We start from the raw sequence: 15,359 nt of genomic DNA, 5'->3' as shown, positions 1-15,359 counted from the left end.
AGAAGCAACAGAAGCCATCTCAACTGTTGACCCCTGAAAGGTGGTTAATTAACAGCATATGTGTTTCTCACATGCACATGTCCTGTTAATTGCAGGATGCTGTCTATTTCAGTTAAATGTACACTCAACTGGTTGGAGCTTGTTCGGTGGAATTTTAGCTTGATCTATAAGAAAAAATGTTGTATTTTTACAAAAGTAAATACAATTCTGTGGGCTGGGGCAGGTTGATAGAGGGAATTCCAGCACAGGGGGAATAATCCTAAACTCAGTACCTGTCCGCTCAGGAGCAAAATTAAGGCACACTTTTTCACACAGAGGGTTGTGGAAATCTTGAGCTCTCTTCCCTAGCAGACTATGGGTGCTGTGAGAATTGAAATATTTAAGACAGAGGTTTTTATTGAAGGAATTAATTATTAAGCAGATTTTATCAAAGGAAACGGCACTGAGGATTGCATTGATTTCCAGACCTATCAATGAAACCTGGGGCAGGTGGGATTGCACTTATCTTAGGTTGAGTTATATTCCATTTTTTTGTATATTTAATATTTTGCTTGTGGACAGGACAAATAAAAGCGTTCCTCCAGGCCCCAAAATGAAACCCTGCCCTGAACTCTCCTCTGCCTCCCCATTTCTTGAACCCCTTTACCACTTACCTTTTGCTTCAGGCACCCCGTAATGTCTTTCTCCTGAGCAAAATACCATTCTCACCCATCAATTGATTTCTCCTTCTTGCTGTATGAAGAGCGTGTTCTTTCATCTAAATTGCAATGAGGCCTGTGAGTTAAAACAACTTGGCCTTCACACCAGTATCCTCATGGACAATTCCCTCCAATTTGCCACAGCACCCATGTGATCCCATTTAAAATCGGGGCTACAATTAAAAGAAGTTAGCAGTTTCCTTCAGATGGATGATAGGAGAATGCTTACAGGTGCTTTCCTCTGATTTCTGATAGAACAGAAATAACTTGGAAGATGTGTTCTTCAACTGCTGTGCGAAAGGAAAACAGAAAGAACTTACATTTCTAGAACATGCTTCACAGCTACTGGACTTCCCAAAATGTTTAACATGTTTTAAAGATCATTTCCTAAAGAAGTCACTGTCATATTGTAGGAGACATAGCAAACTTTTGTGAACAGCAAGTCCCTCAGGCAGCAATGAGACACTGGCAATGGCACTTGTCACTGAAAGAAGATTAACAACACCAGGTTAAAGTCCAACAGGTTTATTTGGTAGCAAAAGCCACAAGCTTTTGGAGCCTTAAGCTCCTTCTTCAGGTGAGTGGGAATTCTGTTCACAAACAGGGCATATAAAGACACAAACTCAATTTACAGAATAATGGTTGGAATGCGAATACTTGCAGCTAATCAAGTCTTAAAGGTACAAACAATGTGAGTGGAGAGAGCATCAAGAGAGGCTAAAGAGATGTGTATTGTCTCCAGACAGGACAGCCAGTGAAATTCTGCAAGTCCAGGCAAGCTGTGCAAATTACAGATAGTGTGACATGAACCCAATATCCCGGTTGAGGCCGTCCTCATGTGTGCGGAACTTGGCTATCAGTTTCTGCTCAGCGACTCTGCGCCATTGTGTGTCGTGAAGGCCGCCTTGGAGAACGCTTACCCGAATATCAGAGGCCGAATGCCCGTGACCGCTGAAGTGCTCCCCAACAGGAAGAGAACAGTCTTGCCTGGTGATTGTCCAGCGGTGTTCATTCATCCGTTGTCGCAGCGTCTGCATGGTTTCCCCAATGTACCATGCCTCGGGACATCCTTTCCTGCAGCGTATCAGGTCGACAACGTTGGCCAAGTTGCAAGAGTATGTACCATGTACCTGGTGGATGGTATTTTCACGTGAGATGATGGCATCTGTGTCGATGATCCGGCATGTCTTGCAGAGGTTGCTGAGGCAGGGTTGTGTGGTGTCGTGGTCACTGTTCTCCTGAAGGCTGGGTAGTTTGCTGCGGACAATGGTTTGTTTGAGGTTGTGCGGTTGTTTGAAGGCAAGAGTGGGTGTGTGGGGATGGCCTTGGCGAGATGTTTGTCTTCATCAATGACATATTGAAGGCTCCGGAGGAAATGCCATAGCTTCTCCGTTCTGGGGAAGTACTGGACGACGAAGAGTACTCTGTCCACCGTGTCCTGTGTTTGTCTTCTGAGGAGGTCGGTGCAGTTTGTCGCTGTGGCGCGTCGGAACTGTTGATCGATGAGTCGAGCGCCATATCCTGTTCTTATGAGGGCATCTTTCAGCGTCTGGAGGTGTCTGTTGCGATCCTCCTCATCCGAGCAGATCCTGTGTGTACGGAGGGCTTGTCCGTAGGGGATGGCTTCTTTAACGTGTTTAGGGTGGAAGCTGGAGAAGTGGAGCATCGTGAGGTTATCCGTGGGCTTGTGGTATAGTGACCATCCTTAATGGAGATGCGTGTGTCCAAGAATGCAACCGATTCCGGAGAGTAGTCCATGGTGAGTCTGATGGTGGGATGGAACTTGTTGATGTCATCATATAGTTGTTTCAGTGATTGTTCACCATGAGTCCAAAGGAAGAAAATGTCATTGATGTATCTAGTGTATAGCATCGGTTGAAGGTCCTGTGCAGTGAAGAAGTCTTGTTTGAACCTGTGCATGAAGATGTTGGCATATTGAGGTGCGAATTTGGTCCCCATGGCTGTTCCGTGTGTCTGGATGAAGAACTGGTTGTTGAAGGTGAACACATTGTGGTCCAGGATGAAGCGGATGAGTTGTAAAGTTGCATCTGGAAACTGGCAGTTGTCGGCGCTGAGCACTGAAGTCGTTGCAGCAATGCCATCATCGTGGGGGATGCTGGTGTAGAGTGCCGAGACATCCATTGTGACAAGGAGCGCTCCTGGTTCAACTGCTCCATGTGTGCCGAGTTTCTGTAGGAAGTCCGTAGTGTCGTGACAAAAGCTGGGGGTTCTTTGTACAATGGGTTTCAGGATGCCCTCGACATAGCTGGAGAGGTTCTCACACAGGGTCCCATTGCCCGATACAATGGGACAGGCGGGTGTGTTTGCCTTGTGTATCTTCGGGAGGCACTTGTCACTGAAAACAGACAAACAACATTTTATGTCCACCCAAAAAGGCAGACCAGGCCTCAGCTTAATATCTCATCTGAAATTAGGCACCACCATCAGTTCCTCCAGACTGTATTGAAGTATCAGTCCATGTGATATTCTCAAGCCTGTACCCTATGACCTTTTGAATCAAATATTCCAAGTCTCTTTACAGGTAAGCAATTTGAATGTCCAGTGGGTGTTCACGACTCACCAATATGATTTAACTCCTGCCCTCTGTTTCTGTTGTCTCACTGTTCATTCTGCTACCTGCCTGTTTTTATGTGCCAAGGCCTTCGTCATGAGTATACCATGCAGTACTTTACTGAAGGCCTTTTGCAAATGCAAATGTATCACATCTACTACATTATGCTTGTCAACTATTTCCATTACTCCTTCAAAGAATTGAATATGAGTAAGTTAATCATATTGTTCCATTTTGAAATCTGTGCTGGCTATTTATCATATTTTTGGTTTCCAGATATTTTTTCCTTATATCTTTGAGTAAAGATTCCAATATATTTTCTGCTATTAATTTTAGTTAAACTGGCCGACTGGTCCCTGAATATTTTCTAACATTGCTTTCAAATGTAGCTTTGTTTTTGTTTGCATATTTTATATTCTGCTTGTTGGCCAGGACAAACAGAAGAGTTCCTCCAGGCCCCAGAATGAAACCATGGGCCTACCCTGCCCTGAATATAGCTTGTTTTTTAAAAAAAATTCTTCATCGGTATTGTTTAATTGCCAAGTATGCTGGAAGTGACATAGGCTGTCGCTTCAGGATTTAAGTAGGAGAAACAATGAGCTTAATAGTTCTGCATTCCAAGGAGAAGAAATGACAGCTATTGTTAATGTGGAGTATCTTCCAATGTCTCACAGATTTGGTAATTTTCAATCTGTTAAGTTTACATACACCTTGTTAGGTGTAGAATTTTACAATGCAATTATAATAAAACGTGAAAATTATATGTATTACTTTGTAGGATCTCCTGCATTATAGATATTTTGTACACATTTAGTATATGAATTATACTACTATAGAATCTGCACTTAAAAATAATAAATCCTCAGGGAAACTAAAGCAAATGGAGGGTTTCGGTCAGGTTCTTGAACCTAAAACCAAATATTAGGAGATCATCGAGTCATAGAATCCCTAAAATGCAAAAAGAGGCCATTTGTCCCGTAAAACTATACTGACAATCCCACCCACGCCCTATCCCCATAACCCCACATATTTGCCCAGCTAATCCCACTGACACTAAAGGGGCATTTTACCATGGCCAATCAACCTAACCCGCACAACATTACCTTTACTTTGGTTATTGCAATAAGTCTTAAAACTTCAACTCTTCTGTGGTCCTTCCAGGCAATCACTGAAAATTCACATTTTTTTTAAAAGGCTATCCATTTTTATGTGGATTGTAGTAAGTTTGAGGAGTGAATGTGAATGCTACCATTAAGCCAAAGGCACTAAAGTCTTAAAAAGAACCATACAATCACCGAGGCATTTTATGGAGATTTTAGAAATACACAAACACGTTGGGCACATGATGCTTTATAGTCTGATGGGTAGCATTATGCTTTTTTTTCATTAATTGGCAGACAAGAGGTTTTGACTACAGCTTTGGAAAGAGGATAATCAGAACATGCAGCTGAACTGTGACAGAACTGTGGCGTATGAAAATAAGTAAAGCCCAATAGGGGCCATCAACAGAAATAGGAATATTGTCAACAAGTTAGCATATGAAGCTAATTTGACAGCTAAATGGATGGATAATTAACACTGACCCAGGCACATAACCAACATTATCCAAAAAATGGAAAAGCATAATTCGTTAGCTTAACATGTAAAATACAAGGGAGATAAAGCAAGAAGCTCTCATATACTGAATTTTAGCACTGTCCTATTATAAATGATTATTTACCCCCATCCAACGCCGGCATCTCCACATCATGACTATTATAAATGATGCATATTATTTATAATTCTTGTCTAGGGAAAGGATGTAAAAAAAGAGTTATTTTATTAAAAATGAAGATGAAACTAAGGGCAATGGCCGATTGAGAGTGGGAAAAGTGACATTGAAGCTACTGACGGGAATGTCGGCTTTCTTTGCCTCATAGTGCAGCACTTAGAGAAGAAAACTTGGATGTTACGGGTTCCACAACACATCACTGGTGGGGTCATTTCTGATTTGTCTGCCCCACTAGCAACTTAGACAGCTGAGGAATGGGTCACCATTTTTAAAGGCTGCCCCAGCGCTATGAGAGGAAATCAATTCATCCTGGAACACCCTCTGGCACCTACTGGCACTGCCTAGGCACTGCCTACTGGCACTGCCTATTGGTACTGCTCAGGCAATGCCCCAGCACTATATGTGGACTGACAAGGCAGTGTCAGGATGCAATGCCTAGGGAAGTGACTGAGGCAATGCCTGGGCAGTGCCAGGGCATGCCCGGACATGACCCTCTCTCCCCTGAGCGCTGCATTCACTTGAGCTTCCCTGGGAAATTTCCTTTCCAAGTGCATGCCTTGGATGGACTTTCTGATTCTGGCGTAGGGGTCTGATGGTGATATGATAATTTATTATAATGATGTTCCCAAAATATTTGTTACTGGACCCTGCTGCACAGATTGTTCCCCAGTTTGAGGGGCCAATTATACCAGGGATGTTGAGGGTATCCTGTGAGGTGTGGAACCTTTCTCCTTCTCTGGGGCATCCTCAGCTGCTGCTGGGGCTTCCTGATGCATGGCGAAGGACACCAGCTGAAGGGAAACTAGCATTCCCCACAAAGATCTCTGCACTACCAGTGCTACTGACCAATCTGTATTACACAACATCTCATGTATCCTCTGGATGTCAATTCCCAGTTCCTGAATGCATTCTGGATAATGCTGTATATGGTTCTCCAGGATCTTGGTAACTCTGTCTATAGAGGAGCTTGTGTGCTCATAACCCTGAGCAATTGTGTGGAATGGTGCATGAGCTGAATAGACTCTTCCATCATCTTCCTAAGGCCCTGCACTGCCTCAGGAATCTCTGATCTGTCCATGCATACCTCATGCTCGTGTTAAAGGTAACCTCCAGTGACCTCTGAGGCCTTGCATCTTTTTCCATAAAAAACAGGGCTGTGATTTTCCTCCGAGGGGAACCACCCACAACTGCCTCTGGCGCCTTCTCATACATGATAGTGATCATCCCCATGTGTCACTCTATCTACACATGCTTGGGGAGTCACGTAGGTTTAGAGAATTTGCACTGATGAATGGTATGCTCAGAAGGTGTAACGGTGCTTCTCCTCCATTTGGCTGCTCTGGACATGTGGAGTAAGAGCGAGAGGTTCCATTGTTGGACATCTGCTCCTGTGGGAGACACAAGAGGTAATGAGACTATGGCTAGAAAAGTAGAAATCTCTGCAGTGCTGAGGCTACCCAATGCTAGTTAGTGTGCAACATGCTATCAGATGTGGCAGAGTGCACTGAGTTCCAATCCGGTGAGGAACATGCCAGGACTTGCCCCTTATTTCCTACTCCTCAATTGATTGTAACTGTATTTTATAAGGATGAAATTCTGTGCCTGTGTTTAACCATTTACGCTGATTGCAAAAAACTCAGTCCAACAGGCTGTCCTGAGTCTAATCACAAAGGGCGGGATTGACTGCACAATCCGCTGTGTATTTCGCAGCAGCAGGAGGCAGCCCACCATTGGTCAATGGCAGGATTTTCCAGTCCCACCATTGTCAACAGGATATCCCACTGAATGCACCTTCACTGGCATGAAATCCACAGCGGGGGTGCGGCATTGGTGGGATCAGAATATTCCACTGGCGTGAACAACCGGAAACTTCTGGCCAAAGAGTTAGGGGGCGATTCTCAAGCGGAGATCATGTCGTGGGCTCTCCCTGGGCGCCACGGACTCCGTGCATCTCTGGCCGCCGGATTTCTGCCGCTGTGCGCCAGAAATTGGCATGGAGCTGAATAAATTATTCAACTGGCAATTTACATGTAATTAGCGGGCCCGGGATTGAAGTTTCCGGGCCTCTAGCCTCTCCCCCTCCCCACCAGGAGAGTTTCACTCCAGCCGGGTTTGTGATAGCTCCCCACAAGTGGTGAGCTGGCGGCCTGACCACTCTAGAGTCATTGAGGCCCCCTAGGAGATCGGAGGTAAGGGAGGGGTGCCCACTAGACATTGCCAGCTTGGCAGTACCAGCCTGACTCCCTGGCACTGCCCAAGGGGCAAAGTGGCAATGCCCAGGGGGCATCGGGCAGTACCAAGGGGTGGTGGCTGGGGTCGTGGGGCTGGCCAGTGATCGGGCTGGCCAGTGATCAGGAGGCCAGCAGTGTGGGGGCTACTGTGCATGCGCCAATCTCAGTGCTGACAGATTGACACATGCGCAGTGGCCCACTCAGCGCAATGCTGCCCGCCTCTCCATCAGGAATTGACCCCACCCACTGGTTTTTAATGAGAATCACGCTAGTGCACTCTGCAGTGCACAGAGTGTGGCAGATTCATTTTGGAAATCCCACCATAAAACCAAGTTTTTACTTCACTGAGGCAGACAGTGCGCTGTGGACTAGGAAATTGGTGCACATCCTTCCCGTACTGACATCGCTGGCCTCCCAACAACTCCCCAACCCACCCCAATCCAGATGTCGCTGATCTCTCACCCCACAACCCCCTACCACCCTCCCACATCACACTGGGCTGAAGGCGCCCCATTTTCCCACCCTACTCCAGCTGCCAGGCCCCTATTCTCACAAATTGTGCAGGCTGCAAGGTCCCCATTCTCACACACTGCACAGGCTGAAAGGTCCATGTTTTCCCACACTGCACTGCAATAAGGTTGTAAGGCTCCTGTTCTTACAAACTGTGCTAGCTGCCAGGCTCCTGTTCCTGCATACTGCGCTGGCTGTATGGCCCCCGTTCTTGCACACTGCACTGGCTGCCAGGCCCCCCTTCTCACACACTGCACTGGCTGCCAGGCCCCCCTTCTCGCACACTGCGCTGGCTACAAGACCCTCTCATTCTCCCACACTGTGCTGCCCTTAAGGCCACCCATTCTATCATACAGTGCTGGGCTGCCAGCCGCCCCCCTCCCCTCCAGCACTCCCCCCATGAGTGATGGCATGCTGTTTAAGTGGTGCATCCTCAATGATGAGATTAAATTGTAGTAGGAAGAGCGAACCAGAGGCAGGCTGCAATGGACGTGGCATGAAACGCATGAAAAAACAAATTTCTTTAAAAGTCTGATTATACGTCGATTTTTCTCACTGACGGCGCCAGCGCGATTCTTTTCAGTTTTCTCGCCAAAGCCAACACTTAGAAAATACATCAGAAAATTCCACCCCCTGTCATTTTTTTTCTTTGGATAGTGTGCAGCCTCCTTGTGGTAAAATGTGCATCCTATTTGTTTATCATAGTGATTGATTGGAGTATCAGTGGTGTCACTGAGATTCCAAGGTGAATGCCATCATTTTGGCACACTGCAAGATGGGTTTAAAGTATGGTTAAACTACACAACAAAGATTGAAAGGTTTGCAATCCATCATTTGTGTCCTGAATTTTAACAACCAGCCAAGACCTGACGCCAGGGAGATATTTGGGTCAGCCGCACACATGGGCAGGTGGCAGAGGTTTCTTAGCGATTTTACGAGGAAGGCAGGAGTGTGGCAGACCGGTCATGGTGCCGGCTGCGTGTTCTGAGGCTCCATATTTAAAGGTGCAGCATTCTGGCACAGACAAAATGGAGTGGATCTACAGCAATAAGGCAGTGGAGGAATGGCTTCAGCATGAGGAAGAATCACTCCACCATTTATTAACATTTCAGTAGGAGGTGCACACTAAATATCTTGCATGACAGTTTTCCATGCAAGGATTACTGGTGCTTACATAATGAATCCTCAGTGCACTGGAGGGCATTCCCCACATCGCCCCAACCCCAAGGTTGCCATCTTCCTGTGGCCATTCAAGCCCTAGCTCCAGGTCCCCAACATCCCCCCCTTTTACCAAGGGTTGCCAACATGGCACTTGGCATGACTCCCGACCATACCTAACTGAGCCAGTGCAGTCACACACTCCATGTGCTGGAGTGCTGCTGGACTTTGATTAGCTCTCTGAAAACCCTGGCTGGATGGGACTCCTACCAAGAGCCCTGTTTTCCTTTTGGGTCTCTCTCATGTAGCAACCGGTGCTGCTATCCCTGGTCTCATCCTCTCCTCCAATTCTTCATGTGGAGGAATAGGAACCCCTAGCAAAATTCCTATGATTAAGTGTCTCTTTTTTTCAGTTGACTCCTATGCTCCAATATTGCTAAACAGTTAGTGACATCTGAACAGGAGTGATAAAGGATAGAGAGGGAAGGGGTCCGAAAAGGTAGTGTAGCACAGCAATCACTCTTCATCTGGGCCGATAGGGATATAGGGATTCTATGAATATTAAGCAACAGGTGAAAGCTGAGCATGGCTTTGAGTCAAAATCCTCAGGAACAAATTATTTACTCCTGTTCAGTTAGTGCAGTTACAACAGTAATTAGATGAAGCATTACATACCAAAATAGTGTGCAGCTTCTTTAATGAGCATTAGCAGATCTGTTACTTGTCAATCAGCCTTTAATGATCCTCTGGGTGGCTGTTCCTGGCATGCACTTCAACTCTTTTTCTAAATGTGACTAAAATCAACATTGCAGTTTAATGCCCATCTTGGAAACCTCAGAGGCTCTCAAAGCTCCAAAGTATTTGACCAAAATTGTTACCAATATCTTTTCATTTCCTTTCTGTTCTTTTGTCATTGTCTTCAATCTGTGCCTTCTACTTACTCACCATTCTGCCACTGGGAACAGTTTCTCATTCTTTACTGAATCAAAACCCCTTATAATGTTAACTACATTTATTAATCTCCCTTTAGCCTTTTCCATTTGAAGCAGAACAAGCCTAGCTTCTGTAATCACTTGACACTTGAATGAAATTCGTCATCCCTTGTACGATTCCTTACACCCTCTCCAAGGGTGACAGCTTTCCTATAGCCTAGTGTCCAGAATTCTGTGTAAAATTCTAGCCTAGTGTCCAGAATTGTATGCAAAACTCTAGCTGACACCTAAGCAGTGGCTTATAAAGTGGCATAAATTATTTTCTGCGGTTCTTACTTGAATGAAAAAGTGCTAACAGTTTGAAGCAGTGCGAAGTGCTGAAGGAGGAATGTATTTACCAGATGCAGAGACATACATTATCATCAGATTTTGCTGAAAAACAGTAGTGATGAACAATGTATTTTATTATTAATGCACAAATCAACCAACAACTGTGATAAAACAGGGAATCATCACAAGTTGATAGCATCTTCTCTGTTAACTTCAAAATTAATGGCATTTTGTACTCAACCACCCCACGATTCTCAGGAAGTTGTTACAATTGCAGACTCATTTCCATTAAACTCACCATAGAAATTGATGTTGAGTAGTTAACAGTGAAGTACATTTAACACCATAATTATTGTTAATGGCTGCCAATCTGCTCTCTTGCTTAGAAAGCGAACAGCTGTAAGTGCAGATTATTTCTTCAGAGAGAGAACTGTTTTACTTTTGTTTCAATATCGCAGATCCAATTAGAAATTAATTTTCATAATTCCTTTTCTGTTTCTTCTACTCGTTCTTAATCCATTATTCTTTCCCCAGCAGCGATGATCCCCCCCACACCCCCTGCAGAGCCCCACGGCTAACCACACCCCCCCAGCCTGCCCCAATCGCTGTCCTCCCTCCTGCCTCCATCGATTGCAATGGCAGAGTGGCAGCGGGACTCCCCACCCCCACCGATCGCCCCGAGGCCCCGCCCCCTTGCCACATGCCTGATGGGCAGTGCCAAGGTGCTCCCTGGGCATGGGCACTTTGCCCCTTGGGCAGTGCTAGGGGCCACAGGCTGGCACTGCCAGTGTGCCCATGTCCAGGGGGCACACCCCCCCTACTGCCCAAACCCTGCGGGGCCCCGATTGTCTCCCCTTCACTCCAGCAGGGTCGTCCCACTAGTTGCCTGAAAGTTGGGAGCTAGTCTGAACCCCACTGGAGTGTAATACTCCTGATGGGGTGGGAGATGCTAGCGGGACTGGAGAATTCAGTCCCGGGCTAGCTAATGAGATTTAAATTACATTAAAAGTAGTTTTAAATCATTTACCTGGTGTTTCGCCAGTTTCCAGCGTGGCTCAGATGGCACCGGATATCTGGCGCTGGAAGATGCACACGCGGCAGGAACGCATGTGCAAATTCCGTGAATTAGTGGATACACGATTCTCACAGCCCGCCGCGCTAAAAAATTAGTGCAGCGGAATGGGAGAATTGCCCCCTTGGAAGTCTAAGAGCTTCATCACATTTCTTCACGATGATATAACTGTAACTGTCTTGAGAGGGAGTTCTGACACAGATATTTTCAAAATCTGAGCTGGTGTCAAGCTGGGTTATGTGAGAGCCCGCTACTATTTATAATCTTTTTGAAAGTAATTATTCAACTCATTACTGATCAACTGTTCTCTGGTGTGAGTATGAAATGCCACCTAGTTGTAAAACTCTTTAACCTCAGTCGTCTCCATACCAAAAGCAAACTGAACATAATAGGCATACATGATCTACAGTTTGCAGATGACTGCAGTGCATTGGCATATCCTGCACCAGATTTACATGTCATTATCCAGCTCTTCAATTCTGCATACAAGAAACTTGGCTTCTCCATCCATGCATGTTGAATATATAATATATATATATATATATATTTTATATATATTTGTATGTACGTAGCAGTGTTAGAACATAGAACATAGAAAAAATATAGCACAAAGAGGCCCTTCGGCCCACAAGTTGCGGCGGTCATGTCCCTACCTACCTAGGCTTATATATAGGCTTACCTATAACCCTCAATCCTATTAAGTTCCATGTACTCATCCAGAAGTCTCTTAAAAGACCCTATCGAGTTTGCCTCCACCACCACAGACGGCAGCCAATTCCACTCACCCAACACCCTCTGAGTGAAACACTTATCCCTGACATCTCCTACTCCCCAGCACCTTAAACCTGTGTCCTCTCGTAGCAGCCATTTCAGCCCTGGGAAAAAGCCTCCGAGAATCTACCCGACCTATACCTCTCAACATCTTGTACACCTCTATCAGGTCACCTCTCATCCTTCGTCTCTCCAAGGAGAAAAGACCGAGCTCCCTCAACCTATCCTCATAAGGCATGCCAAGGCATGCCAAGGCATGTCCATACCCTAATTTCAAAACATTTCACGACCAATGCATTAATTTTGAAGTGTAGATGCTGTTATGTTGGTGACAACAAAATCTCTGCCATGATATTTTATAAACCTAGTTTGTTAACTTTGAAGCACGTTATACCATATCACTTTATGTATAACAGTAAGCTTTGCTGAACAGAAGGCAAAAGTCTCTTTATAGATGTTACCTTTCATGCTGAGTATAAAGAGTGTGCTGGGAAACAAGTTCAAACTGCAGTAAGATTCCCTTTTTGAAGCTAGTTTCTGATCACAAAATAATGCAAGTTATATTTTCTGAAGGCAATAAGCATGGATTAAAAGGATATGGAATTTGAAACACTCCTTGGAAGATTAATCAGTAAGAGTTGGAATATCCTTCGCTCTTTGACAGTGGAACTATTTGAAGTGTTTTTTAGACTAGAAGAGATATGGAAAATGGTACAGGAAAGAATCAAACCATTGTTCATTGGGGAATTGTTTGAGGAAAGCAGAACAAAACGAACACACAGAGATTGGCAAGAAAAGAGGTTGCAAAGCTTATGTAAAGTACAAACTTTACACCACAAGCTGAAGTACAGCTTATTCAGAATTATTTATAGCAGGTTGTTAAAGACGATGACAATAGTTTTTTTGTGTAATTTCTATGTCTGTCACATTGAACAGAATGAGAAATGTAGTAGGCCTGGTTTCATCAATTTATGGTAGTTATAACACCATTGGTTGAGGACAATGCTTGATATGTGATAAAAGTCAAGAGAAGTAGAACAGAGCATAAATATCTTTGTGACACAATGCCTAGACTACTGTGTAATATACAAGAAAGAATTTATAATAATGTTTTTTGTAATTTTGCAGGAAAGAGACATGTTGCCAAAGCATTTCATCTGGCACTCATCAGGCCAAACACAAGAATGATTGGCAATTCAACATTGATTGGCCAAGGCATCGTGATGAAGAAAGCATCAGGGAACCATAGGCTCCCCCAGCATCCGGGTAATTCCAAAACATTGCAAGGCTTGAACGAATTCCTTTTGTTGGCAAAGAATGGGACCCTACGTATGAATGTATGTTCCTTCTAGCAAGCGTAAATGAGTCACAATACACCTCAATCAATCAAGATCAAATTGCCTCTCAACAGCAACCTTTTCTCCTGTGATATTAATTGTGATGATCCTTTGGTATTGCGAGTGTCCTGATGAGTCCAAATGAAATGTTTCTGCAACATTTCCCTCTTTTCAACAGTTTTCAAGCTCTGCACTAGCAAGAGACTGTTTACATAAAATAATAAACACAGATTGTTACAATTACTGAGGAGTGGTAGAATAGTTCTCTCTTTTTTCTTCACTTGACCACAACAGGATTTTTTAAAAGGATATGCTTGCCAATGCAATGTCAGTTTAACTGTTTGTGTGCTGTGACTGTAAAACACAGATAAAGATTTGAATGATTTTTAAAAAAGGAGAAAATATTATACTTAACAGAGTCTAAGTAAAATAATAAAAACACACCAGCTTTCACTACACAATGCATTCAGATACACAAACACTTAGGCCGCGATTCTCCCAAAAGTACTGAATTGTCAGGAAAACTGTTCTAGATCACAACTGTTTTTTCAATTCAACTTCTCACCCGAATCTCCCCACTCTGTGCAATGTGGAGGTCACGATCGTGAATATCATTAAAAACCCGGGGGGGGCGGGGCCTTTTGCATCAAAGAGCCTGAAATCGGCAGGATGAGCGGGAACCCCCGCATGCGCACATCTCTGGGAGATCGCGGATAAGACTTCCCACTGCCCTCAAACCTCCACAGACATCACTGGCCTCATTGCTGCCCCCCCACCCCCATCTCACCCTACACACAGACATTGTCTGCCCGCTCACCTCATGCCCCCGTGGATCCGGATAATGCGGGTACCCAATCCTTCCATCCCTTGAACATACTGACCTCACTGCTGCCCTGCAGAGAACTAGCATTGTGCTGACATGCACAACCCCAGCTTGTGATCATTCCGTCTCTTGAATGTGAGCCTTGAGTATTGCACCCGCCCTGGACACTGCAGCCTATTGAATGGCAGCCAATCAGCACCCTGTGGGATGCATGACACTCAACTGAATGCAGCCTTCAAAATCTCTTGTTGTCAAATTTGTTGCCAACAGGCCCTTGACTGGCCACACTCACTGCACCTGCTCTCTCCTAATAAGCCAGAGCTGTATATAAGCTGCAGGAATGGAAACACAGCCAGTCACACCACAACGATGGCAGTGCACCCAGATTTTCAGAGGCTGACCAGGAGCAATTACTAGATGCTGTGGAGGAGAGGTGTGATCGTCTGTCCCCCACCGGACCCTAACCCAAAGGGTGCATCTACCACGGCATTGTGGGAGGAGGTGGCAGAAACGGTGAATGCCAGGAGCCTGACACCGCGCTCTTACAGGCAAAAAAATGTACGAACTTTGCAAGCAGCAAGGGTTAGTGAGCATCCCTCTTGGAACCCCGCACATGCTTGGCATGGATCTTGTGGTGAACCATCGTTGGTTCCCACTGTGGGATTGTTCTAATGTTGTTGTTGGGCTAGGGTGGGATTGATACACCTGTGGTTGTAACTGTTGTGGCACATCCCAGTCGGGCTCCGCCTCCTGGGAGAGGTATAAGACCCCCTGCTCGGGCGGGACCTCTTCAGTCTGGGATAGTGTGTTAAAGTTCTGATAGTTCCATTGTTAGTTAATAAAAGCCTTCTTTTACCGAAGCTTTGTGCCTCGTGTCAAATTGATGTGCATCAATTTTATTAACTAACATTAAACTCTCGACGGAAGAAAAAAAAGAAAGGAGAGTATGGAGCAAATCCTAAAGCCAGAACGTCTGACGCTAGATCCACGGGTGGTGGGCGCTTCTAACACCTTCGACCACTGGCTGAAGTGTTTTGAAGATTACCTAGCAGCCTCCGCAGCGGTCACCACAGACGATGACAGACTCCGGGTCCTCCATGCGAGGGTAAGCGACACAGTCTACCTCGCGATCCGTGCGGCCACCACTTACCCGA

The sequence above is a fragment of the Mustelus asterias genome, chromosome 10, assembly GCF_964213995.1.
Source record: "Mustelus asterias chromosome 10, sMusAst1.hap1.1, whole genome shotgun sequence".
NCBI lineage: Eukaryota > Metazoa > Chordata > Chondrichthyes > Carcharhiniformes > Triakidae > Mustelus > Mustelus asterias.
The sequence above is the reverse complement of the archived record's forward strand: the minus strand, read 5'-3'. Positions refer to the sequence as shown.